This window comes from Chlorocebus sabaeus, chromosome 1 (genome assembly GCF_047675955.1).
Source record: "Chlorocebus sabaeus isolate Y175 chromosome 1, mChlSab1.0.hap1, whole genome shotgun sequence".
NCBI lineage: Eukaryota > Metazoa > Chordata > Mammalia > Primates > Cercopithecidae > Chlorocebus > Chlorocebus sabaeus.
The window spans coordinates 44,843,157-44,868,742 of record NC_132904.1 but is presented as its reverse complement, the minus strand read 5'-3'; the positions used below and the strand labels follow the sequence as shown (position 1 = coordinate 44,868,742).

At 45.3% G+C, this 25,586-nt stretch overlaps 1 protein-coding gene across 7 annotated transcripts in view; it reads left to right on the top strand.

The window, feature by feature from the left end:
• NAV2 (neuron navigator 2) overlaps positions 1-25,586 on the top strand; it is a 768,177-nt gene that overhangs the window by 623,144 nt on the left and 119,447 nt on the right. The gene's annotated exons all lie outside the window — the stretch shown is intronic.

Sequence of the window (25,586 nt, the reverse complement as noted above, 5' to 3'; positions counted from 1 at the left end):
AACAGCTTCCTGCTGTTCCCAGGACATGCTTTTCACAAAGAGCTAAGTGAATTCTGTAATTGTCTGGCTTTAGAGAAATAGGGCAGCACACCAAAGAGACAAATACTAAAATCACACCCAGAGATGGAATTTGCCGAAGAAGAATCTTCAAGTTCTCTCAGAGAAGGCTGGGAAACACTGAATGAGTTGTTAGGAACTTGGGGATCTGGCCCAGTCTCTACCACTAACTTGAATATGTCCTCCTTAGCGTCCCCCCAGTACCCAGGCTTGTGATTTATATCAGGGATGTCAAAAGGCCTTCCACTAGGGTTTTAGCTCAAGTCAGGTTTTTTCCTGTAATTAACAAAGAAAGGAATGGGTTTGAGAATTCCATAGAAACATGAACCATTTGAGAACTGCTCTTTCTTTTTTCTTCTTTTCTTCCTCTACTTTTTTTTTTTTTTTTTTTTTTTTTGAGACAGTCTCACTCTGTCACCCAGGCTGGAGTGCAGTGGCATGATCCCAGCTTACTGCAACCTCCATCTCCCAGGTTCAAGCAATTCACCTCCCTCAGCCTCCCAAGTAGGTGGGATTACAGGTGTGCACCACTGTGCCCAGCTAATTTTGAATTTTTAGTAGAGATGGGGTTTCACCATGTTGTCCAGGCTGGTCTCGAGCTCTCAAATTCAGGTGATCCACCTGCCTCGGCATCCCAAAGTGCTGGGATTACAGGTGTGAGCCACTGCACCCAGCCTGAGAACTGCTCTTTCTAAGGTGAAACTAAACTCTCTGTAACTAAAATCTTTATAGTAAATAATAACAGGAAAAATCAGTTACTACAACACCCCCACTGGAGATTTCACAATTTGCCAAATTATTTTGCTTATTTGTGTTCTTCTATCCGTTGTTTAGTAAATCTATCTGCATAAAATACAGGCCTCACAAGATACAGTTTTCCTTGTAGCAGAAGAATCTCCACTAGAAAGTTTAATTTAATGCTTCATGTAGGATTAATGGAATTATGATAGATCACAGCTGAGCTTGTTTCTGCTTCTGGAGATGGAGGATCTGAGGGTGGGGTTGAAAAGATGGGTAGCACTTGTTAGGTTGTTTTAGTTCAGCCTGTATAGTTAAACCAGATGGGCAACAATGTCCTTTGGTTCTCTCCAGAATGGAATGCTCCGATATGATCATTTATTTAAAACTGAATGAGGCCGGGCACGGTGGCTCATGCCTGTAATCTCAGCACTTTGAGAGGCCGAGGTGGGCAGATCACCCGAGGTCAGGAGTTTGAGACTAGTCTGGCCCACGTGGTGAAACCCTGTCTCTACTAAAAATACAAAAATTAGCCCATTGTGGTGATGCACACATGTAATCCCAGCTACTCGAGAGGTGGAGGCATGAGAATTGCTTGAACCCAGAGGCGGAGGTTTCAATGAGCCAAGACTGTGCCATTGCAGCCACTGCATTCCAACCTGGGCAACAGAGTGAGACCGTCTCAAAACAAAAAACAAACTGAATGAAAACTGACAAAGTTTTAAAGACAGAACTCAGATGGCTTTTTAAAGACATAGGATTTGTAAATGACTACAAATTTATCCTTGTTTTACATAAGTTCTGGCCTATAGGCAAAGAGATATTTTCCATTATTCTAGAATAGGCTAAATTTTTATAATTTCCAAAGTTAACTGTGAGCTGACCATAGTAATATTTCATCTTTGGCTAAGTTGAAATAGTACATTTGTTTCTATAAAATTCTTCATGTAAATCACAAATTTAGTTTTATGTAGTTACAAAATCTATATTCTAAATGAGTGTTTCCCAAAGTGGGAGGCTATCATGGTGGTATAGGAGATAATTTTAGATGGCAGATAGGAAAATACTCCTTTTTAACAATTACATTTTAATTTTAATATTTTTAAAAAACTTACAACTAGCACATCAAACCTGTGATTTTACAAATGCTGCTTAAGGTAAGGATAGTGTAGACTTGAGACAATTTAATATGAAATATCGAGGAAGAATATTACACAGATGGTGTGTAGTTACATCAGAAAACAAAGGTAGTATGCAAGTGGCTGCAATTTGGATAATACTGTTCTTGTCCCTGTAATTGGAAATATGTTCTTTAAACAACTTAAATTATATAACTGACCCGAATTCTTTCCTTTAAACCTGAAAATCGGAGGTCCTAGAGCTAAGGTTTTTCCAGGAAGTTCTGTGTAAAAAGATAGCCCAGTCCTTTTTCGATTCACACAGAAGCAATAAACCACATGAGTTCTACAAGGGAAAGAGGAAAAGTACTGAGCGGTTAAACCTGATTAGACCTCAGCAAAAGAAAGAAAGGCAGATCACTGTTAGTAACCACAGCCAAGCAGCTGGGGAGAACAGCTCTTCCAGGGAAAGACCTTAAGGGATGCTGGCCTACCAGGCAGACCTTGCCTGTTTGCAGCAGAATGTGACTGGGGTAGCTTCAGGGTTATTAAAAGTAACTGATAGGAATGGATGCCTTCAGAGCCTGGGAGATAGAGACCGTGTCAGTTGGTGAGTCTGGTATGTTACCAGCCAGCTTCTAAGAAAAGAAGATAGTAAAGTGTACCCTTGATCTCTTGTCACTCTTTAGGGCTGCCACCCCTGGGCTCCAGGTTTTTCCTGATAGTGATCAGTGTCTACTTCCAGCAGACTAGAGCCAGGTGGCTGAGAAGAGAGGATCAAAAGGGACAAATGGAGTGGCTTATTACACATCATAGGCTCCAGATAACAGACAGATAAAAGGAGCTTTGGCATGGAGGTCTCCAAACTGGCAGACCGGGAAGAAGAAATATGGGAAGGAGGGCCAAGAGACTAGGCTAACAGACAGTCAAATGGCTTATTGAACTCCTGCCAGTTCCTACATGCACTGCTGTCCTTTCAGAACCCATCAAAAATTCCCAAACTTCAGCAAGTTGAGAGCTTTGAAAGCATAAAGATCAGCTCTGGGAAAGTTTCCACTTCTAAGTTCCTTTCTTGGTGACTGCAAAGCCACACCGTCCTCCTCGTCCTTTCCTTTACCCACCTGTGTTTTAGCACACAACGGGCTGAGCACATAATTCGGGTCAGTTATTTAGATGCTCCTCTTGAATGTCATCCCAAGATCACATAAATGCCATTGACAGCACAAGGAGGACAGAAATCAGGCTTGGTGTGACATTAGATCAGGAGGAGGACTTTGGAACTACTTGGTAACTTTCTTCTAAGCCATTAGAACACTTACTGAACTTCAGTGCTTTTTATTAATTTAGGCAATAAGGCCATATTACTTCAAACCTTCTAAAGACAAAAAAAACAAATGCTGTGTGGTAAAGAGTCAGCCTGAGACTCGAACAAAATGAAAATCGCCCTCCACCTTTGTGCCAGGAAACCAAGCAGAAAAGAGAGACTTTTTTTTTCCTTCTTCTTATAAGTTTTTCATTACCCCTCAAATTATGAATGTTTTAAGTATTGAGATTGCTGTTTCAGTGGAAGATTCAGAGTCACTGTACAGACTTTTCAGGCTGCATCCAGGGCCTTGGCACTCAGAGATGTCTCAGTTTCAGCTTGAATTGCAAGGCCTTTCTCAAGGAGAGTCTCATGGTGTGAGAATGTAACTATGCAACCTGGTATTTGAGCAGCCTGCCAAGCTGAGCCCTCCTTCCTTGCTGGGAGTGTCACAAGAACTCCAAGAGCCCAGGACACTGCTTGGCTTTGTGATTCATATGGAACAAAGCAGGCCTTCTGGCACCAAGCAGTGCATTCATGGATTCAGGTCTGATCTGGAGGAAAGAGTTTAATCCAGGCCAGAGGTCCCCAGCTGGCAGATGCAATTGGCGCCCTTACCAGGTGGTAGGTCCCCAACAAGTTATTTCTGAGGCATAGTCCCTACTGAGAGCCACATAAGAGAAGCAGCAAAAACGGGAAGAGACTGCTCCCCTCACGCTTCGTTCTAAGCCTGTGGTAGGTGTAATAATCATCCCCAAAGATGGCCACATTCTAATCTCCAGAATCCGTGGATATGTTAAGTTTCACGCTGAGGGGAATCAAGACTGCCAATCAGCTGGCAGTTAGGGAGATTACTCTGGCTTATTCAGGCAGGTCCAACATAATCACAAGGTCCTCAAAAGTGAAAGAGGGAGGCCAAGAGGAGGAGGTCAGAGTGATGTGATGTGAGAAGGACTTGTCCTGCCATTGCCAGCTTTGAAGATGGAGGAAGAAGGCTACAGCCCAAGAATGCAGGCGGCCTCTATGTAGGGGAAAAGCCATGGGAATAGATGCTCCTAGAGTCTCCAAAAAGGAATGTAGCCCTGCACATACCCATGATTTTAGCCTGCGAGACCCATGTCAGCTTCTGACTCACAGAACTGTGAGCTAGTCAATTTTTGTTGTTTTTAGCTACTAAGTTTATATTAACTTATTATGGCAATAGAAAACTGACATAAAGTTATGTCAGCAATAGAAAACTAATATAAACTTATATCAGAAGGTAATAAAGCCAGTAATAGTTGCCATTTCCTGATGGGTTGCTCTATGCCAGGAACTGTGTCAAGCACCTTACAAATACTGTGTCATTTACACCTGACCCTTTGGGAGGAGAGATGATCCTGGCTTCATAGATTTGAAGCAGTGGTGCTCAGAGAGGGTCAGTAAACTTGCCCAGGGTTACACACCTAATGAGTGTCCAGGCTGGGATTCAAACCCAGGCCTGTCTGACAACCCCCCAATTCTCCAATCACCTAACATACTGCTTCTTTTAGGGAGCTCTCCTTGTAGATTTTCCCTAATTTTGAGTCCTTACCATGGTATTGTCTCTTTAAATGAGCCCTTAGCCACTGAAAATACAAGCAATGCCCAAACGGCTGGAAAGGTGAACTCTATCCTTCAGAAACAATGCAAAATAATTTGCATTAGGAGGAAAAAGAGAATATTTCTTGACTTGTCTCCCTCCCAGACCTGTTACACATGGACCGTGCGAGTGGGTTTGCCCTCACCCCTTTTCTCATCGCTGTTCTCAGACTTCAAGGAAAAGGTCGCTTCTTACACAAAGCTGGGCCAGTTGCCTCCTTGGTCTTCTTGCAAGTTTAGAAGAGGGATGCCTATTCGTGAATTCTGACTTATTGCAATGTTTGTGGTGTTAGTTGAGGGAGGAGTCTACAATGTCAAGATCGCAGGGCAGGGGTGATCCTTCCCTTTAGTGAGCTAGGAATTCCGAGGCCACCAGATAGATCTGCAGAGATTCTGCAGTCATTCAAAAACTTTTCTCTCCTGGTCTTGGCTAACCACTATATGGCCCCTTAAGCAATTGCTGGAGGTTCTCTACCCAGAGCTTGGGGATCTGTAGGGCCTCCAGAGGCTGGGACCATGGTTTAAGAAGGGCACCCTAAAATACCTTCCCCCTCTGCCCACTACCTCCCCTCTCTACTTGTTATGTACGGTCAGTTCCTAATCTTCCCACCATCATCAAGTAAAGCAAAGGTGATCTCTCCTCTTTGACCACTAATCTCACTTCATACTTCATACAATTTTTAGCTGCCAGTATGTGAGCCTTATCTCCCCTACATACATGTAGTAGAGGTGAGAGAATGTAGATCTGTGCTGCCTACTATAATGGCCACCACTATTTAAAATTAATGAAAATTAACTAAAATTTTGGTTTCTTAATCACACTAGCCTCATTTCCAGTACTCAAAAGTCCCATGTGGCCAGTGCCCTCCTAGACACAGAGCATTTCCCACACTGTAGAAAACTCTTTTGGACAGCACTAATACAAACCATCGCAGTTATATTGCCAAGGCAGCTATAAAGAAAAGATGTGAGTTTTGTTGTAAACATGCCCCAATTCCAGTCCTCACTCTCCATGTCACTTAACTCCCCTGAGTTTCGGTTGTTGTCTCTGAAATGAGGGCAGTATTCATACTGTCTCACGGGACTGTTGTGAGGATCAAATGAGGTGAATGAGGGTGGTGAAAGTGCTTTTGTGAAGCACCTAAGATAACTATTTTATTTTTATTTTATTTCTTGGTACAGTGTTTCACTCCCATCACCCAGACTGGAGTGCAATGGCATGATCTTGACTGACTGCAACTTCTGCCCCAGCTCAAGTGATTTTCCTGTCTCAGCCTCCCAAGTAGCTGGGATTACAGGTGCATGCCACTGCACCCGGCTAATTTTTGCATTTTTGTAGAGACAGGGTTTCACCATGTTGCCCAGGCTGGTCTCAAACTCCTGAGCTCAAGTAATCTGCCCACCTCGGCCTCCCAAACTGCTGGGATTACAGGTGTGAGCCACTGTGCCCAGCCTCTCAGATAAATAATCTAATTCTTAGGTCCTGCAAGCTACTTAGGGCAATCTATGCTCTACCTCTTTGCAACTCACTTTTCTTTATATTTAATTAATTAGCTCATAATTAACCCTTCTTATTTCTATAACAGCTTATAATAACTGCATATAATAAGAGAACAATTATAAAATAAATGAGTATAGCATTAGGACCGTGGGGAAATGTAAGTTTGAATATGATGTGCAACAAAAGGGAAAAATAGAGAACGCGGATTGATGAAACATAAGGTCTCACATGGTTGCATTTTTTAGTAGTTCAGCATTGAGCTTCCTACTGGGCCAAGTGAGGATGAACTTGTCTTTGCTTTGCCCTCCTTCCTTCATGACTTCTCTCATATTATTGTGTCTTCACCTTTTCTTGCTAGGGTCAATCAGTTGACCCTCTCTCTGACTCTCTCTCTTGTTCTTTACCTCTCACTCCCAGCCCTTCCCCCTCTCTTCCTCTTTCATTTTCCTTGCCTTCTCCTTTTGTCTGCCTTATAACTTTCTGTTATAACATTAGTGCCCCTGAGCATTTTTCATTCCTGCATTCAAGAGTTATACCCGTTGTCTTGGGATGAGAAGATGCTTCTAGCACAGTGGCCAACATTAATGATCTTCACTGGTTTCTTTCCATCCTCTTTCCTCTTCTCCTAGTTGTGTATAACAACTAGAAACAAAGTAAGAGAGAGTGAAAGTCATTTTCATTTTAAAGCTCATAAAAGGAGCCTTAGAGGCAAAGGCCTATTTCCTCAATAGCAGGGTAATAATAACTACATTGGTCTTGCCCAAGAGGCTCTTTTATGCTAGTGCCACTGCCTGCGGGATCAGTGACTGGAGCCCCAAGTGCTAAACAAGGGATGGTGCTGATGGAAAGTAAACCATCTGTACCTTAAACCACAAAGGAATTCTACCAGGGGACTGTAAAGAGAGGAGAAGGAGTAGTCTGCAGAGTATCATTCTTGTGCATGCAGTGTTTTCACTTTAAAAAGGAACGAGCCATATGGTGGCCTCATGAGACTCTCCCATTCCCTAGTGTTGCCCAACTTCATAACTTTGTTCCATAACTTTTTTACACTATAGTAAAAGCACACCTGAGGGTCAGAGAGAGTATAGTCATGCCCCTGAAGTACTTTTTTTTTTTTTTTTTGAGATGGAGTCTCGCTCTGTTGCCCAGGCTGGAGTGCAGTGGCATGATCTCGGCTCACTGCAACCTCTGCCTCCCGGGTTCAAGCGATTCTCCTGCCTCAGCCTCCTGAGTAGCTGGGATTATAGGTGCACATCACCATGCCCAGCTAATTTTTGATTTTTTTGTTTTTTTAGTAGAGACGGGGTTTCACCATGTTGGCCAGGCTGGTCTCGAACTCTCAGGTGATCCACCTACTTGGCCTCCCAAAGTGCTGAGATTACAGACATGAGCCATCGCACCCAGCCTAAAGTACATTTTCTATAAATGGTAACTGTTCAACAGTTGTTTAAAGGTGATTTTTTAAACTTAATCATTGTTCGAAGTGTGGAGGAAAAGATGTCTAGCAATATGAAAGCAAGAATGAGAGGCCAAAGAGAAAGGTCAAGATGGGTCACCTTTCTCTATGCCAACTCCCCTGGTAACCCAAAGCATAGGCCCCACCCCCGAATCAGAATCTGACTATATCTATGCCCTGCAACAGAAAATAACTTCATGTGTTTTAATCTAGGTACCTGTGAACGTTTTTGTATGAGTCAGGTTATACTGCATAACAATTCTCAAAAAACCCTATTTGGCCCTAACAGGTCAGTGGAAGGCTGTGTTGTACATCATTCTCACGCTAGGATCCAGAGTGTCAGAGGAACTACCATTTAGAGCACTGACAGTCTTCATTGCAAAGAGAAAACATGGTGAACCACACGTAGTTTCTTAAAGCTTCTGTCTGGAAATGACCCACATAACTTTTCCTCATTATTGGCCAAAGGAAGTCACATGGCTACACTTAATTCAAAGGTGAAGGGAAGTACAGTTATACCATGTGCCTGCAAGGAGAACAGAAAATATGTAGTGCACTGCACTAATGACTATCATGCTTTTATCACGTGCAAGTGAGTGCCTGTGCTTGATGTTTCCCCCTCCCCCTGTTATTTAACCAATGCCGTATCATGCAGTTCATCACATATTTACTGCATGCCTATCAGATGCCAGACATTATACCACCCAGTCTGATCACATGGCTTCTGGTAGCTCCTCTGGGTGGGGAAGAGTGAGCAGGTGTAATTGTCTTCTTGGTAGATGAAGGAACATAATAGTTGAGTTGGTTAAGGAATTTTATTCAATGCTATGAGTCAGTTGTATTTCAACAAGTATTTGGACCATGTTTTAATATGTAATGGCCCATAGAAAATGCTGGTGATTGTTTAGAATTTACTGAGCACCTACTATGCGCCAGACTCTTGGGATCCAAAGATGAGTGGGATGTAGTCCCTGTACTCAAGAAGCTTACAATCAAGTAGAGAGAGAAAGACCTAAACAAGCCATTGTAACGTGATGTGCCAAGTGCTATGGATACTTTGACCATGTGCCTTGGGGGTAGAGAGGACCAGAAGCGTCTCTGGGGACTACATATGGTCCTATACTGGGAACTTGCTGTTATCCTAATAAAATGCAGGCAATTTCCTTTTCCTGCCAGTGATGATGTGAAAGATCCTTTAGAAACATTACCCAAGTGTCCAGTAGTCCTGCTTATCTCATCGTCCATTTGGGATTTTCGCTTTGTTTCCCTAAGTATCTTTTGTCATGTTGAAAGGTCAGCCTAGGGCCAGGCGTGGTGGCTCATGCCTGTAATCTCAGCACTTTGGGAGACCGAGGCGGGCAGATCACTTGAGGTCAGGAGTTCGAGGCTAGCCTGGCCAACATGGCAAAACCCCGTCTCTGCTAAAAATACAAAAATTAGCCAGGCGTGGTGGTGGGCACCTGTAATCCCAGCTTCGCAGCAGGCTGAGACAGGAGAATTGCTTGAACCAGGAGGTGGAGGTTGCAGTGAGCCAAGATCGCGCTATTGCACTCCAGCCTGGGCGACAAGAGCAAAAACCTCTGTCTAAAAAAAAGAAAGAAAGATCAGCCTAGCAATGATTTCTGTTATTGAAATGTAAGCTCTGATTGAAATAAGCCCAGAATATAAGGCACTTACAGTGGCCTATGGAAAAGGGTCCCTGGTTTCACTATAACCTTTGCATTTGTCATGCTGGACAGCTGTGACACCCAGAGTTGTAGTGAACCAGTGTTTCTATCCAAGGTTACTTTGTATATAAATGTGTTTTCCCAAGGTTGCCTCTCCTCAGCCAGTTCACACCAAATAGAAGCTTTCAATGTCAAGGTTGGGTTTGTTCAGAATCATCAATTGTAGCCCTGTCACTTTGCCAATGAGGAAATTGAGATTGTTAGTAGCCCAGTGACTACTCTCTGTCCTCTAGCCTTCAGGAGTAAGGTCATCTCCGTGGGTTTGGAAGGGGAACTCTAAGTAACTCTGATGAAAGCACACATTATTTATTTGGTGATGATTATGAATGCAATCCAGGCAATAAGGGAAAGAGTGCAATAGGAACCGAAAGACTTTGTCCTATACCTGGCTCTGCCACCAGTGAATTACCTTGGGCAAGGTGCTTCCCCTCTCTGCACCTCTATTTGTTCATTTGTGTGGTCAGCCCGGCTGAGCTTTAAGGTCCTCGAGCTCCTGTAAGTCAGTGTTCTTGTTGATTACTTGAAGGGCAGAGTTAACAGAATGACTCATGGGTATAGCTCATCCGTGCAGGGCAGGGACTCTGTGAACTGTTTGTCTGTGGTGGTGATGAGGATATGTGTCTCATTTGATGGTATTTCAGTTAGGAGTGAGGTTCTTGCCCAAGGCCTCTTATGTGTACAACTCCAGCAGGCTGAGTGGCTTCTTGTAGCTGGCATGCTGAGGGGCCCCCTCTTCTGCAGGCAGCAGACCTCTTCCAGAGAGGAGAAGGCCTTAAGGTGTCCATCCTCACTGTACTTCAAAGCTAAGCCTAGGCTAAGCTGTGATGCACTTCGAAGTGTTTGAGAGAAGTGGATAGCAGTTGTTGCTGATGGCAGGTACAGAAGAATGTCTGGGCCTGCAGAGCCACAGTGAAATCTTCCCAAGGAGAAGTACAAAGAGGACAGCTGCAGTGGAGAGTGGACTTTTCTGATGCTGTGGAGAAAATCTGCTATTATACATTGCAATGGATTTTGTTCTCATTGGAGCTTCACCAAAATTATATTCAGAGATGACACTCATGAAATTGTAGTCTTATTTTCCTTGAGATAACAAAATTCCAAGTAGCTGAATTGTATTTATTTTGCTGGATGCTTTGACTCAGGATTTAATCAGACTTGGATGTACTTTGGTCCCTAAATCAGCACTAACCGGGGGAGGGTGCTGCCTGTCCTGAGCAGGGCAGTGGTCAGCCTGGAGAATGGGCAATGTCGGGTCATTATAGGGACTCTCCTATGCTGTGATTTTTCATGCAGTTGACAGGCTTTGCATGGTACTCCAGCGTGCCAGAGGACAAAACAGCACTTGGAATGAGTTGTAAGTTACACAAGGAAAGGATAGGTTTACAAATAAGGAAAATGAGGCTCAGAAAGGTGACATTTCTTCCCCAAAGCCACAATGCTATAAGGGGCAAAGTTAGAATTTGAATTAAAGTCTCTCTGGCCACAAAACTTTTGCTTTTTATCATGGTGGTTGCCTCCCTCTTTGTTTAAAGAGTCAGTTGTTATCCTTCCAAAAAGCGAACCTTGTTTAGACCTACGTGAGTAATAGGTGAGCATCCCCTAGGGCCTGGCACCAACTGAGGTGCCTGCAAAGGCCACTGCATCTGGATTTCTGACCTTTAAGACAGTCCCCCTTCCATGTATCATTTTCCCCATCTGGGAGGCTCAGCAAAAAGAAAGCCCAAGAGTGTGGCTCAGGCTCAGGCCAAGCTCTGCTATTGCTGAGGGAATTCTATCCTTTACTTAAGAAGATCTTAGGGATGCTTGAAGCTGTGAGTATAATATTTTTCTCTTAAGGGCATTTAACTGTTTTATTGCCAGAACCCCCAGCAGAGGCTTCAGAGTTGCCATTGTCTTGTTGATCACACCAGTTGACCTTCAGAGTCTGTCTTCCATTGCCTCCTCTAGGAGCAGCCTCTGCTGTAGACCCCTGTGGCTGTTTTGCGTCTCAGTAATGCAGGAAGAAGAGGCTGGCCTTGTGTGTTTCAGCTGCAGTCCTGTTATTTTCCCTCGTCTGCTGTGCTCTTTGATTTATCTCCCTCATTAATCTGTGGTGCTCAGTACTGTAAAATTGCCTGAAACGAGATCTGAAGAGAGACCCTGACATTTTGAGGGATGTTGCAGGATTGTGTGGAGATTATATGGGGACAGAGGGAAATGAGGTGGCTGCATGGCTCAGTGGGCTCAAACCTCCAACTTGAGAATTTCTACTGGTACCTCTTCCTTTAGCTGACCCTGAGGTTTGGAGAGAGAGACTCAGAAGCCTATGGTTTCTGTACTGGCACAATAAGGCATGAAAAAAATTCTCCCTGGCCGCTTATTTGAGTTGCCTGGACATTGCTTGTGGGCAACCTATGAGTATGCAGTAGTTGAAGCCCTAGAGAAGATGTGAACAGAACCACAGGCCATTGTAGTCTGGGTGGGAGTCTGTCATGTCACCTCCCATAGGGTGCAAAGGTGGACACTAGAAGATAAGTGCAGGAACCACTTTGGGTGCCCTACAACTAACCGGAAGCTAGTGGAGCACTTTGTGGGGAAATGATGGTGGACCTCCAGGGCCCCTCCAACTTGTGGAAGAGTTTTGTGGAGAGAATAGGCTCATTTTTCCATTGTCAATGTGGTAGCAAGTCATGAGAGCTCTGGGTACACCAGAAACAGAGGTTCCTTGGGAGGCTGCTTAAGCTCCACCACAGGACTCTCGACAGTTTGGGATCTGTAGTTCTAGTCTGAGTTTCATCATCAAAAACAACAACTTTCATTCACTGAGCACTGGGTATGTTCTAGGTATTCTCCTAGGCTCCTAGGTACTCTACATATTAGCTTTAACCTCCCAGAGGACTCACCACAACAGGAATTAACCACATTTCACAAATAAGGAATCCTGGCTCAGTGTTGTATGACTTGCTCAGGGTTACATAGGCAGAGAGTGGCAGAGCCTGAATTCTAACCCAGGGCTGTGTGGCTCTAAAGCCAGTGTTGTATCAGAGATACCAGGCTGCCCCAGTAGCTATTGTAATCTTAACATATACATCAGATCCCCTCTGCCCCTGCCTGAAACACTCCCTTAGTGCCTTTCCATTGCACCTAGAATAAATGCCAGACTCCTTGCCATGGCCTCCAAGGTGGTGTGTGTTCTGGCCCCTGTGCGCCTCTCCAGCCTCACCTCATCACGCTTTCCCTTCCCGACTCCTGCCCTCTTCCAGTCCCCTGGACGTGCCAGATCTTCTCTTTTGTCAGAAGCTTTGCACATACTGTCCCCTCTGTCTAGACTGTGCTTCCCACCCCTCTCCTTTTCTCCTTATAAGCCTGGCTCATTCTCTTCCTTCAGGTCTCAACTCAAACTTCACCACTTAGAGAGGCTGCTACCGACCATTCGATCTAAAGAAAGTTTTAGCTGTTAGTTTATTTTTGGAAACTGTTTATTTGACATCTTTTACTTTCATTTGTGTTCATTTTTATCTATTTGCCTGCTATGTCTTTCCCGCTAGACTGGAAGTATCAATAAGTGAGAAACTAGGTCAGCTCTGTTTGCAGGTGAATGCCCTCTCCCAGCACAGTGCCTGTCCAGAGAGGGTGCTCATTGCATATGCCATGAAGGAATAAATGACTGCCGGGCACTGTGATGCAGAGCTGATGTGCAAAATGTTTAAAACCAATGTGCTCTGGTGCCAGCCAGCCAGAATCAGGCACTAGCCAGTAATCAGAACAGGGCTGTGACCCATTAGAAAGGGGCATCAGTCAGCTGTAAGCCACTCATGGCTGGCGTAAATCAACCTTGCTGTTGTGGCACGTGGTGAACCCTCCCACTCAGCCCTCAGCCAGTCCTCAAAGAGAGATAACCATGGCCCCAACTTGCCTTCAATAAAATGGGGTTATTGATGTTCAGGAACTTTTCTTGTGGGAGACTGAATGGTTTAACCCAGCCTACTATTGCTTTGGAAAAATGTGGGGGTTTTTTGGATGGAGTTTCACTCTTGTCACCCAGGCTGGAGTGCTATGGCACAATCTCGGTCCCTGCGTGCCTCTCCAGCCTCACTTCATCATGCTTTCCCTCCCCGACTGCTGCCTTCATCCAGTCCCCTGGACATGCCAGATCTTCTCTTTCATCAGAAGCTTTGTACAAGTACACTCACTGCAACCTCAGCCTCCTGGATTCAAGCGATTCTCCTGCCTCAGCCTCCCCAGTAGCTGGGATTACAGGCACCCGCCACCATGCCGGGCTAATTTTTTGTATTTTTAGTAGAGATGGGGTTTCACCATGTTGACTGGGCTGGTCTCAAACTCCTGACCTCAGGTGATCAGCCCACCTCAGCCTCCCAAAGTGCTGGGATTATAGGCGTGAGCCACCGCGCCAGGCCAGGAAAAATTATTTTAACCTATGTGACGCTCTTACAAGTTCAGACGCTGACTTTGCTGCTACATAGAGGTCAGTTAACCATCCTGAGCCCCCATGTCTTCATCGGGCTGCTGTTAAGATTAAATGAGACAGTGCCATGCACGAGGTTAGCACAGTGCCTGGCCCAGTCAGTGCCGTTGATCAATGGCAGCAATTTTTATTTAGTCATGATCAGAATGCTGATTTCACAGATGAGGAAGGTGAGGCACAGAAAGGCCAAAATGCATAAATCTGCCAGGATATACATGTGGATCCTCTCAGCCCCAGGTCCAACACTGTGGTCACTGGCCTGTGTCACCTCCTTGGTGCAATGTCCCCTTCTCTTTGTGATCTGCTTTGGGAGGTCTCACTCAGCTCTTATTCCCTGGCTTCTTCTGTCCTTTGGGGACTCTGGCAATGAATAAAAGGCAGAAGATATTTAAGACCTGAGACCCCGATGGATAACTGGCAAAACCTGAAGTAGTTAACACGCTCCACATCCTGGCAGGAGGTCTCAATCTTTGGAACTGGCAGACTAACCACTGTGTAACAACATCAGAGGTGCAAACCTGTTAAAATCCCCAGCAAAGATCTTGAAACAGAACATGAAAGGGTTTATGACCCTGTGGATTTGAACTTCTCATAGAGCCAAGCTATAATTCCAGCTCTGCTTTTGGAAGTAAAGATCAGAACCATAATTTGAGGAGGGCCTCAGAGCATGCACTTATTATGTTTCAGGCCACAAGCTGTGGGATGAAGCTGCCTGGGGGAGGGCCTGGGGTACGGACCAGGAAGGGGTGTGGAGGGTGGTGTGGGGAGAGTAAAGCAGGGTGTCTAGCTGAGGCAATTAAATGTACTTGCTTCTCAGTTTAAACAAAGGGCCCAAGGAAACCTCCCAGAGGGCTGCGTTCTTAATGATCTGGAATAAAGGGGTAGTGAGCAAAGCCAGCAAGCTGGGGTAGCTAATGGGAGCCCTGGCCTTGAATGTCCCTGCAGGAAGTCAGCTAGGGAGGCCTCTGTACACAAGCAGCACTTGTCATGCTAATGACCCAGCCTCTCTGGTGCCACAGAGGTCAGCTCAGAGACTTCAGGTTTGAGCTCCACTGGAGAGCTGGGACGAATGCTTCCTCTCCCTCCCTCATCCACTGCTCTGTAGCACGTCCTTGTGTGCTGCGGTTCCTGGCACTGTCTCTCTGCTCTCACTGCCACTGTCCTGCTGTGCCCGTCCTGTTACCCAGCACGTCATCCCCAGCACAGCCACAGTGATCCTCCTGAAATGCAGATCTGACCCTGTGTCCCACCTGCCTGCTGAAAAACCTTTGTGGCTCCGTGTCACATACAGGATAAAGCGCAAACCTCAGAGATGACCCTCCAGCCTTGGCCCCTGCTATCACACCCGCCTCATCCCCAACGTCTAAGGCAGCTGCACCAAACACTTGGCAGTCTCTAGCATGCTCCAGGGTGTTGTAAACCTCTGTGCCTTTGCCCCCCTCTCCTGACCCTTCTTTGCCAGGCTAACACATCCTCTTTCTGCATTCATCTCCAGTGCCCACTCCTAGGCATCTCAGGCTTAGTAAGTCCCTTCCTCAGGGCTCCCAAAGGACCCCGTGCAATCCTTTATTTTAAGTCTAACCAATCTTGACCTTTTTTGTCCTATTTTCCCTGTTGCTTGGCCTCAAGACAGGGATTCTCTTATTTATCACTGGGTTTCCAGGACCCAAAAATATGGTGTCTGCCACATAGTAGGCACTCATTCAGCGCTTATTGAAAGGAACTCTAGTTTTAGATGGATGAATTCTCTCTCTCCATCCAGAGGTCTTGGTTTTTTCACTATGCACGCTGTTGTTTTTCTCACTCTCAGGACTATCTCAGCCCTCAGCACAGTGGGTGACACAGAGCAGGTCTTCAATAAACATCAGGGCAAGCCTCCCTGAGATGAGGTGGGGGTGTGGCTGTCCCACCTGTTTTAATCCCTTCAGGCTGCTGTAACAAAGTAGCATACATTGTGTGGCAATAAGCAACAGGCACTTCTTTCTCACAGTTCTAGAAGCTGGAAGTCCGAGGTCAGGATGCCAGCATGGTCAAGTTCTGATGATTGCCCTCTTCTGGGTTGCAGAAATTCTGACTTCTGCTCGTACGTTCACATGGCAGAAAGAGGGCAAGCTAGGTCTCTGGGATCCTTTTTATTAGGCACTCACCTCACTCACAAGGGCTCTGTCTTCATGGCTAATCACCTCCCAAAGACTCCACCTCTAAACACTACCATATTGGGGGTTAGATTTCAACGTGAATTTGGGGCATGGGAAGGGGAATTCAGTCCCCACCACCTTTCACCAGGCATAATACTTGCTGGGGACTCCTTGTGTAAGAGGTGCTTTGGGGACACAGGGGCCTGGAGTGGAGCCTTTTTCAAAGATCCCAAAGCCCTCTCTATATCTCAAAGATCAGGTCATGAGCAACTAAAGGAAGGGACAGCACAGTCAAGGAGATGTCAGTGTGTTCAGATTCGAGAGGGCAGAACGAGAGCACTGTAGCCTGGGTCAGACGGAAGGCTTCCTGGAGGTGAGAGGCTTTTAGCTGGACCTTGGGAAAAACAGGTGGGAGTTACAGGTGGTGAGGAAGAGAAACAACAGTCCAGGTTTGGTGGAAAGGAAGATAGAATGTGCGGGAGGGATGGAGAAAAGAGACTGAGCCTGGGAAGTTTTGTTCTCTGGGAAATCCTATCTTTGAAGGTCAACCACTTTTTTTCTAGGCCAGTAGGTGCTCCACTCTGATACTCAAAGCCACTGTGATAGCCGCCTCCGGTAGCTGTGTCTCACTGTGCCCTTCAGAAGTACCTACCCCAGCGCCCCTGGAAGCTTCTGTGTCAGGGGTCAGCCTTGTGTTCTTGGAGAGAAGCCTTCCAAAAACAGACTCTGATAGGCTGAGGCAAATAGCTGACTTATTCATAGATGCCCTGTGGCTCACAGTATTAGAACTGGCCGCCTCCTAATGATTAAACACTACACAAACACCAAGTGACCAGGGTACCCCACCATAAATGGGCTGTAAACCAGAGTGGACAGTGGCTGTTCCACCAACTGGGAGAAAGCGAAGCTACAGAAATGCTTTCTGTCCTAAGCAACTAGCCCTCCAGGCAGAGCCCAGAAAACAAACCCAGACCTTTCCTGCACCCTGGGAGGGAAGTCAGAGAGGGGAAAGGGGGGATTCTGAGGTCACTGAGAGTGGAAAATAACAAGCACCTCCCCTCCCCTGTGCTAGGTGCTCTAAACGTGCTGGACATTAACTTACATCACAACCTGGTGAGAGCTGGCAATTGATCAGGATGGATTCAGATGACATCTGTATTGAGGGTCTATTTTATCTGCATATCCATTTATGAGGGAAAACTATTGCCACTACCCTTAAGTTAGTTGATACAGTTGATTCAGAGAGACCAGGTCTTTTGTCTGGAATCACACAGCAAGCAAGTGACTAGAAACAGAACCAGAATCCAGGTCCTCTGACCCTGCAATACAAGCCCTCTTCATTATCTGAAATGATTGTACTGAGCGACTCCCAGGGGTAAACTACTCAGTCTGCCAAGTGTGGAACACTGCCTCTCTTGTTCTACTCATACCCACTTCCCTCCATCTCTAAGTCAGTTCTACTTGAGTTCAGCAGGTAAAAGAATCACCCCTGCTCTGGTCTGTTGCCTCTCCAGGAAGGAGGCAACTGGACCCTATTGGTGGGAAAAGTGAGAGATTCACACCCACCTACCTGCGTACTTCCCACTGTTCTGGACAGGCCAGACCAGGGCTGTGGGCATGGAGCAGACCCTCACCAGCCTCTAAGAGCTGGGGATGAGAACAAAGCCATTCCTTGTTGCTAGCCTGGATTATTAGGATCTGCTGCTCTTATTCTTCAGGAAGAAAAACAGCCATTCTGTTCATTGGATTTAGATTTTCTAGCTTCCGGTTTTGTCAAATTGCTAATAATACTATCTATTTCTAGTTGCTACTAGAACTCTTGTGAGTTCAGGAATATTTGAGAAGAAAACATCTTAGGAAAATTGCGTCCAGTCTGAGTAAGCCTGTTCACTTCACTTGCTGGTGAACTCCTGAAAATTGGTTCCCAAACACCAGGGGTCTTAAAACTCCAGAGACGGAGACACCTCCAGACCATCCAGAAGCTCACCTGGAATTCCTAGCAGCAGATGTTATTACACTGGTCCTACATTCCCCTCCGTATCTTTTTTTTTTTTTTTTTTTTTTTTTTTTTTTTTTTTGAGATGGAGTCTCCCTCTGTCCCCCAGACTGGAGTGCAGTGGCCGGATCTCAGCTCACTGCAAGCTCCGCCTCCCGGGTTTACGCCATTCTCCTGCCTCAGCCTCCCGAGTAGCTGGGACTACAGGCGCCTGCCACCTCGCCCAGCTAGTTTTTTGTATATTTTAGTAGAGACGGGGTTTCACCAGATTAGCCAGGATGGTCTCGATCTCCTGACCTCGTGATCCGCCCGTCTCGGCCTCCCAAAGTGCTGGGATTACAGGCTTGAGCCACCGCACCCGGCCCGTATCACCTTAAAAGGCTTAATTTGCTTCTTTTGTACGTTCACCAGAACAGTTAGAATTGTGATGCCGAAAGGTGGTAAGCTTGCCAGGCTAAAATATCCTCAGGAGGAACCTTTAATTTCAGAACCCGTGTTTCTTGTGTAATCCACACCTTTTTTGTGCTTCATTTTCCCTTTCTGTCAAGTGGGCATGTAAAGTCCTGATCTGTCCTCTCCCCACTGCCGTCAGTCAGTACTGGCAAGGAACTTACAGCACCCATAGGAACCAAGGGGCATTGCAAATGCAGGGCTCTGGCCAGAGAAGCCTGGCTTCTCTCTGCTGCCACTGAAGAAGTGACCACCTGGTGCTAATGGAACATAAAGCAGTGGGCTCTGATGCTGGGTGGTTTTAGTATTCTGATCAGGTTACAGTGATTTTTCAGAACCTCCTTCCAAGAGGGGCTCAGTCCTGCCATTCTCATAAATTCCCTCTCCCTCCCAGTGCCTTAGTGTAACTTAAGGGGGTGCTGAAAGAAGATAGCGTCTAAATCCACTGGATTGCTTTTCACATTACAAGCATTAAGCCCTCATCATGGACTGCACTGGCCATGGCTGTTGTTCCAGACACCACCAGATGTGCTTTAGGGAGTCAGGGTTTCTCGTCTGCCATTCCTTTTTTCCAGTGCTTCTTTTGATGCAAGACTTTGAACCCAAGGCAGTATAGCACAGTGGTTAAGAGCAAAAACTCCAGAATAGGGTTCAACTCAAATCCCAGCTCAGCCACTTGCTAACCAGTAAATGACTTAGAGTAGATGAATGCAGATAGTAAGAAGTGCTTCTTGGTGGCGTTGTGAGGCTTACTTGTGATAATCTCAATAAATGATAGCTTTTATTTGGAATGAAGTTTCAGCTCCAAGGCAGAGCAGGAACGGAAGTGTCTTCTGATTCATTCTCACTAACCCACAAGCTCTCTGACAATAAAGACCCTCTCTGTCTGTCTTAATACTTTAAAGCCAACGCCTGAGAAGAAACTGCCACATGATAAAAGTTCAATAAATGTTTGAGAACAATTTCAATCCCAAGTGATTCTGCTGAGTTTTAATCATATATGTGTAAATATATATATAGTTGTTGTTGTTGGTGGTGGTGTTGAGATGCAGTCTTGCTCTGTCACCCAGACTGGAGTGTAGTGGCGCGATCTCAGCTCACTGCAGCCTCTGCCTCCTGGGTTCAAGCAATTCTCCTCTCTCAACTTCCTGAGTAGCCGGGACTACAGGTGCGTGCCATCACACCCAGCTAATTTTTGTATTTTTAGTAGAGATGGGGTTTCACCATGTTGGCCAGGCTGGTCTTGAACTCCTGACCTCAGGCGATCCATCCGCCTCGGCCTCCCAAAGTGCTGGGATTACAGGTGTGAGCCACTGCGCCCAGCCTAATCATTCTTTAAGAAAAAAAAGAGGGAGAAATGAGTCCTATCTATAATAAGAGAGATTTTCAATAAGGAGAGGAATACAGAGACAGGGAATCAACATTTCTGCGTACCTCATTGTGCCAGGCAGTGAGCTGAATGCTCAGAGTATTTCACCTCACTTCCTCCTGCAGAACTCCTGCAAGGCTGCTGTGTCCTTCACATTTCATGCCAGAAAACTGAAATGAGGCTCAGAGAAGTGAACTTGCCTGAGGTCGGATAGCTGGGTAAGCTAGAATAATAGTAGTAGTAGTAATAGCAGCAGCAGCAGCTAACATGTATGTAGCATGTACTGTGAGCCAAACACTTTACCTAAATTGACTCATTTAATCCTCATGACAATCCAATGAGATTTCATCATTTTAAAGATGAGGGAACCAGCTGACTGCAATGGCTCATGCCTGTAATCCCAGCATTTGAGAGGCCGAGGCAGGTGGATCACCTGAGGTCAGGAGTTCGAGACCCTGTTCCCTGTTCCTGGGAATATTCACTCAGAATCTGGAAAACTGTGTATCCCAGATAATACAGAAGGGGTTCCTGTGTGAGGTGAGGAGACAGAGGTGATCTTTCAAAGGTCTTTCAGTTGTATAATTCAGGGTGTCCAGATTCCCACAGGGATCATTAGGGCTCGATTATAGACAGAGCAGACTGGGTATTGTATTCTGGAGATAAGGGTCTCCTTGGAATGCCAGATTTCCACAGGTCATGCCAGCCTGGGGGTGGTAGCAGAGGCACCAAAGATGTTTCTTCTGAAAAATGTTTAACCCATGCCTCCTTCTAATAAATATAAAAATTGTGGCCAGGCACGGTGGCTCATGCCTATAATCCCAGCACTTTGGGAGGCCGAGGCGGGTGGATCATGAGGCCAAGAGATCAAGACTATCCTGACCAACATGGTGAAACCCTCTCTCTACAAAAAATACAAAAATTAGCCAGGCGTGGTGGCAGATGCCTATAATCCCAGCTACTTGGGAGGCTGAGGCAGGAGAATCGCTGGAACCCGGGAGGCAGAGGTTGCAGTGAGCCAAGATCGTGCCATTGCACTCCAGCCTGGGCAACAAGAGCAAAATTCCATCTCAAATAAATAAATAAATAAATAAGCCAGGAATAGTGGCACATGCTGGCAGTCCTAGCTAGTCAGGTGGCTGAGATGGGAGGATCACTTGAGCCTGGGAGGTTGAGGCTGCAGTGAGTTGTAATCATACCACTGCATTCCAGCCTGGGCAACAAAGCAAGACCCTATCTCAAAAAGAAAAAAAAAAGGACCAAGGTACAAAAATGCAAAATAATTTGCACATAGTTAGAGGTAGAGCTGAGACCGGACCCTGGTTTCCAAAGATCATTTTCTTCTTTTTTTTTTTTTTTTTCCTTTGGAGACAGTGTCTCACTCTGTCAACCAGGCTGGAGTACAGTGGCACAATCTCAGCTCACTGCAACCTCTGCCTCCCAGACTCAAGCAATCCTCCCACCTCAGCCTCCAGAGTAGTTGGGACTACAGGTGTGCACCACCATGCCTGGCTAATTTTTGTATTTTTTTGTAGAGACAGGGTTTCACCATGTCATCCAGTCTGGTCTTGAACTTCTGGATTCCACAGCCTTGGCCTCTCAAAAGTGTTAGGATTACAGGCTTGAGCCACGGCGCCGGCCCATTTTTGGTAAGGGTTTTATAGGTATAGTAAGGACTCCATAGGATTTTCTGAAACAGAAGAATTAGGTGATTAAGTAAAATGGTGCACTGCTTTCCCTAAAAGTTTTGAAAAGGAGACTCCCTGTTCATATGCCCAGGATGTGTGAACAGAATTTTTCCTGGAGGTGCAGGGCAATTTTGAGAGGACCCTTGAGTGGCCTTGGGGCTTTGCCTCATCTCTCCACATTGACTGGGTTGGCAGTATTATTTTCACTGAAGAAACTGATCTGCTTTTCTGTGGAGTGAAATGACAGGTTAGAAAGGCTCTCAAAGTCTACATGTAGCCAGCACAGTGTATTCATGTGCTGTGCACCCAGGTCACCAGGAGAAGATAGATTTGACAGGTTGGCTGGGGGACAAAAGCCAGCCCTTGAAGAAATTAGTTATCCTTTGAAAGGTAAGTCAGACTAATTATTTGTCTCCATTGAGCCTGGTGTGTGAGCCCATTGATCAGCAGCTGCAGTGGGAGAATGGAGTGGTGGTACCAGAAGGCACAACTGCCAGCGCTCTGGGGCTTCAGCTATAATCGTCTTCCAAGACCAGCCCGCAGCACAGTAACTGCCTGCTATCCCCAGCCACATACTTTAGATCCTATGCTTTGTGGTGCTGTTTTGGATTTGTAAAAATGTTTTATATTCACAAAAACAAAAAAATGTTTTTATAGAAGAGAACATTATCATACTTTACCCCTTGCAGAAATCTTGTGAGATTGGTCATTGAGAGAGCCTTGTTTTGTCAAGCAAAGTTGCAGAAACCAAATATTTCAGAACTCTCAGCCTGTGTATTTTAAGTTTAAATCAGGCCAGGCGCGGTGGCTCGTGCCTGTAATCCCAGCACTTTGGGAGGCCAAGGTGGGCAGATCACCTGAGGTCAGGAGTTCAAGACCAGCCTGGCCAACATGGTGAAACCCCATCTCTACCAAAAACACAAACATTAGCCAAGTGTGGTGGTGTGTGCCTGTAATCCCAGCTACTCAGGAGGTTGAGGCAGGAGAATACGGGAGGTGGAGGTTGCAGTGAGCCAAGATCGCACCACTGCACTCCAGCCTAGGTGAAAAAGTGAGACTGTCTCAAAAAAAAAAAGTTTAAATCAGTGTATGTGTATGAATGCCTGTTGTCTTCTCTGTCTTTTCTCTATCACTTTGACTCTTTTCAGCTACTTCTTGAGGTCCAAAACCTTCCAGAGAGCTTTTCCTGCCCGTTAACAGCCAGAGACTTCAGGGATGCAAACAAGCATGCTTGCCATCAGCATCTTAAGCTTGACCCTTAGGATAGAGGCTCAGATGAAAGTCATTCACACCAAAGCTGTGTCCAGGCAACAACCAACAGACTTTGGAAAAGGACTTAACCAGTATGAGAGATGACTAAATTTAGACTTGTGTATTTCTTTTTCTGTTGCTAGTGTCTTTGATCCACTTGGCAGTTGAAAATGGAAGTTCCTCAGACCTTTTTTTTTTCCCCGCCTGCTTGTTTTGCTAGATAAACCGTTTGCACAGAGTGGTGTAGGTACTTGCACATGCTTAATTTCCCTGGCATCTGATAAATGTTTTGAAATAGGATAATGCTGGAAACGTTACTTTAAAGCGCTTTGCTTAAATAGAATTGATTATTTTCCTCGACTGCTGTATTGTTGCTGCTTTTTTTTTTTTTTTTTTTTTTTTTTTTTTTAATGAATAAGATCACTGTAACTACTTTTCCTTCTTATCAGTCCCATCCTGTTCAACCATCACTTCCTGTAGTGCTTACCGGCAAATGAGACTTCCCCTCCCCACATGGCTACACAGGCGTCAGTGAGACCTCCCTGACCTTGGGATAGGAATTTGGAATTCCTAGTCTGTAATGGGGAGAGAGGAAGGTACAAAACAAAACAGCATAGGTTGGATGTTGGAGGTCTGAGGTTTAACCTTGGGTCTACCCCTAAACTCTGTGACCTCAAGCAAGGTGCTTTCCCCCTGAGCTTACTTACTGAAATTTGGATTTGAGCCAAATGGCCCAATTTTCTTTTCAGCTCTGAGTGTCTAGAGTGACCTCAGTTTACTAGATAACCAACCCTGTATGAAATTTGAGATTTGACTATCCAAAATGAAATGCATGGAGGCAGGTGCTTGTTAAACTCAATGGTGTCTGAACGAGGCTCTAGAACCTGTGACAAATGAGCTGTGAGATAATGTTGTGATTTACAGCTTTCCATGGGGTGGACATCATAATTTTTAAAATGTTGACTTTGTCAGAGAAATTAGATAAAATGCAAACAACGTCGTGAGATTTCTGAGTTACGAAGCAGAGCTGGAGTAATTTTCCTTTGGTATGCCTGCATCTCTGCTACCCATGGCTTTTCCAAAAGCAGTGAATGCCTGTCTATGAGCTTCCGATCCCCCTTGGATAAAGTTCAAATGTTACCGGGCTTACTATGAGATCTGGCCCTGCTATTCTTCCCCTCCTTCTCTTCAACCACACTGAATTACTTGCTTCCCCCAGGCCCCAAACCATCCTTTTTCTTGCCTTTCAACCTTTGCAGAGACGTTCTCTTCACCCTTACCCCATCCCTTCAGGGCTCACGTTAAATGTCACTTCCTCCAGGAAGCCTTCTCTACCCCACGCCGAAGACCAGATTGGGTGTCCCTCCTATTTGCTCCAATGATAGCCTGAATTTTTCCTTATCATAGCACCAAATACATCATATTATAAAAGTCCACTACTAGCCTGTCATCTCATCTATACTCTAAGCATCTTGAGGGCAAGAACCTGTCTTGTTCACCAGTGTTTCCTCATTACCCAAGCCAAATGAGGAAACTGCTCAGACAGGTAGACTAGCTCCAGTCTGTATAGCTCAGCTTCTTAGTGAAGCCAGAATTCATTCCCAAGCCCGCTTCTCTCAAACCCCCCCCCCTTCCATTCTGTAAGACTTCTCATCCTGACCCATCTTCCCCCTAATTGTGAAGATGTCTTTTTTCTTGAGATACCTTCTATGATCTCATAAGAAGGACTGGGGGGAAATGGAATTTGTTTTGCCGACCTTTGATTTAGAGACTCATTTATAAGATTGTCTGCCCCTGTGGATCAAGACTGCAAACGAGAACACTTAGGTTGATTGGCTTGAATAGCACTGTGTCTGCTGTGCAAATAGGGGCTTAATAATTGTAAGTCTCCTTTTCTCCCTGGAGTTTGACATACTGTCCCATCCAGATGCATTTGTGAGATAAGCGTGACAGCCCCCCACCACTTTGTTTTTAATTTGTGAATTTTGAAATTCAAACACGCCTCTCTGCCTCTTGGATTCCAACAGCTTTAAATGTCCTTGGATTTTTTAGAAAGGACCCAAGTCTATATGTACAGCTGTGGCTCTTATCAAAATGTAGACATGCCTCTCATTACTGCTAATTGCAGTTCTACCACCGGGTGATCTGGGCTCAAACCTCCTAGTTCTGTGACTAGTTATCTATTTTATAGCATTGGCTACTTAGGATACATTACAGCGTCTTCCAGGCAGCTGCTCTTTAGGTAAATTAATACCTGGGGGTCTTTTTCCTTCTCTAGGAAACTTTAAGTACTGCAACAGGCTTTCATTTAAGCCTGTGCAAGGCTTATTTCACCAGATTGCTATTTAGAAGTTCTAACAAAACACCTTTATGAATAGTGACTGTAATACCCTTAATCCGCTAAACTTCCTGACATTTTAAACTAAGTGGATAGCTAGGAATGAAATCAGGCTTTCCCATCTCTCTAGTCTCTTCCTCTCCCCAGCCCTGCCTATGCATCTTCAGGATCAAGGTGCTGGGGTGCAAATTCTTTCTTGCTGTTAGGCCATCAAACTAGCAAAGACCAGGAAACACAACACGCTTTCTCCAGACTCCAGGTTTAGTAATTACCTGGCCTGACCCACAGCTTTTTTAAAAAATGAGTTTTGGTGAGGTTTCTGTTTCTGATAAAGGATTGGGATTTTAAAATATTAAATGTGATTTTCTTTGGTT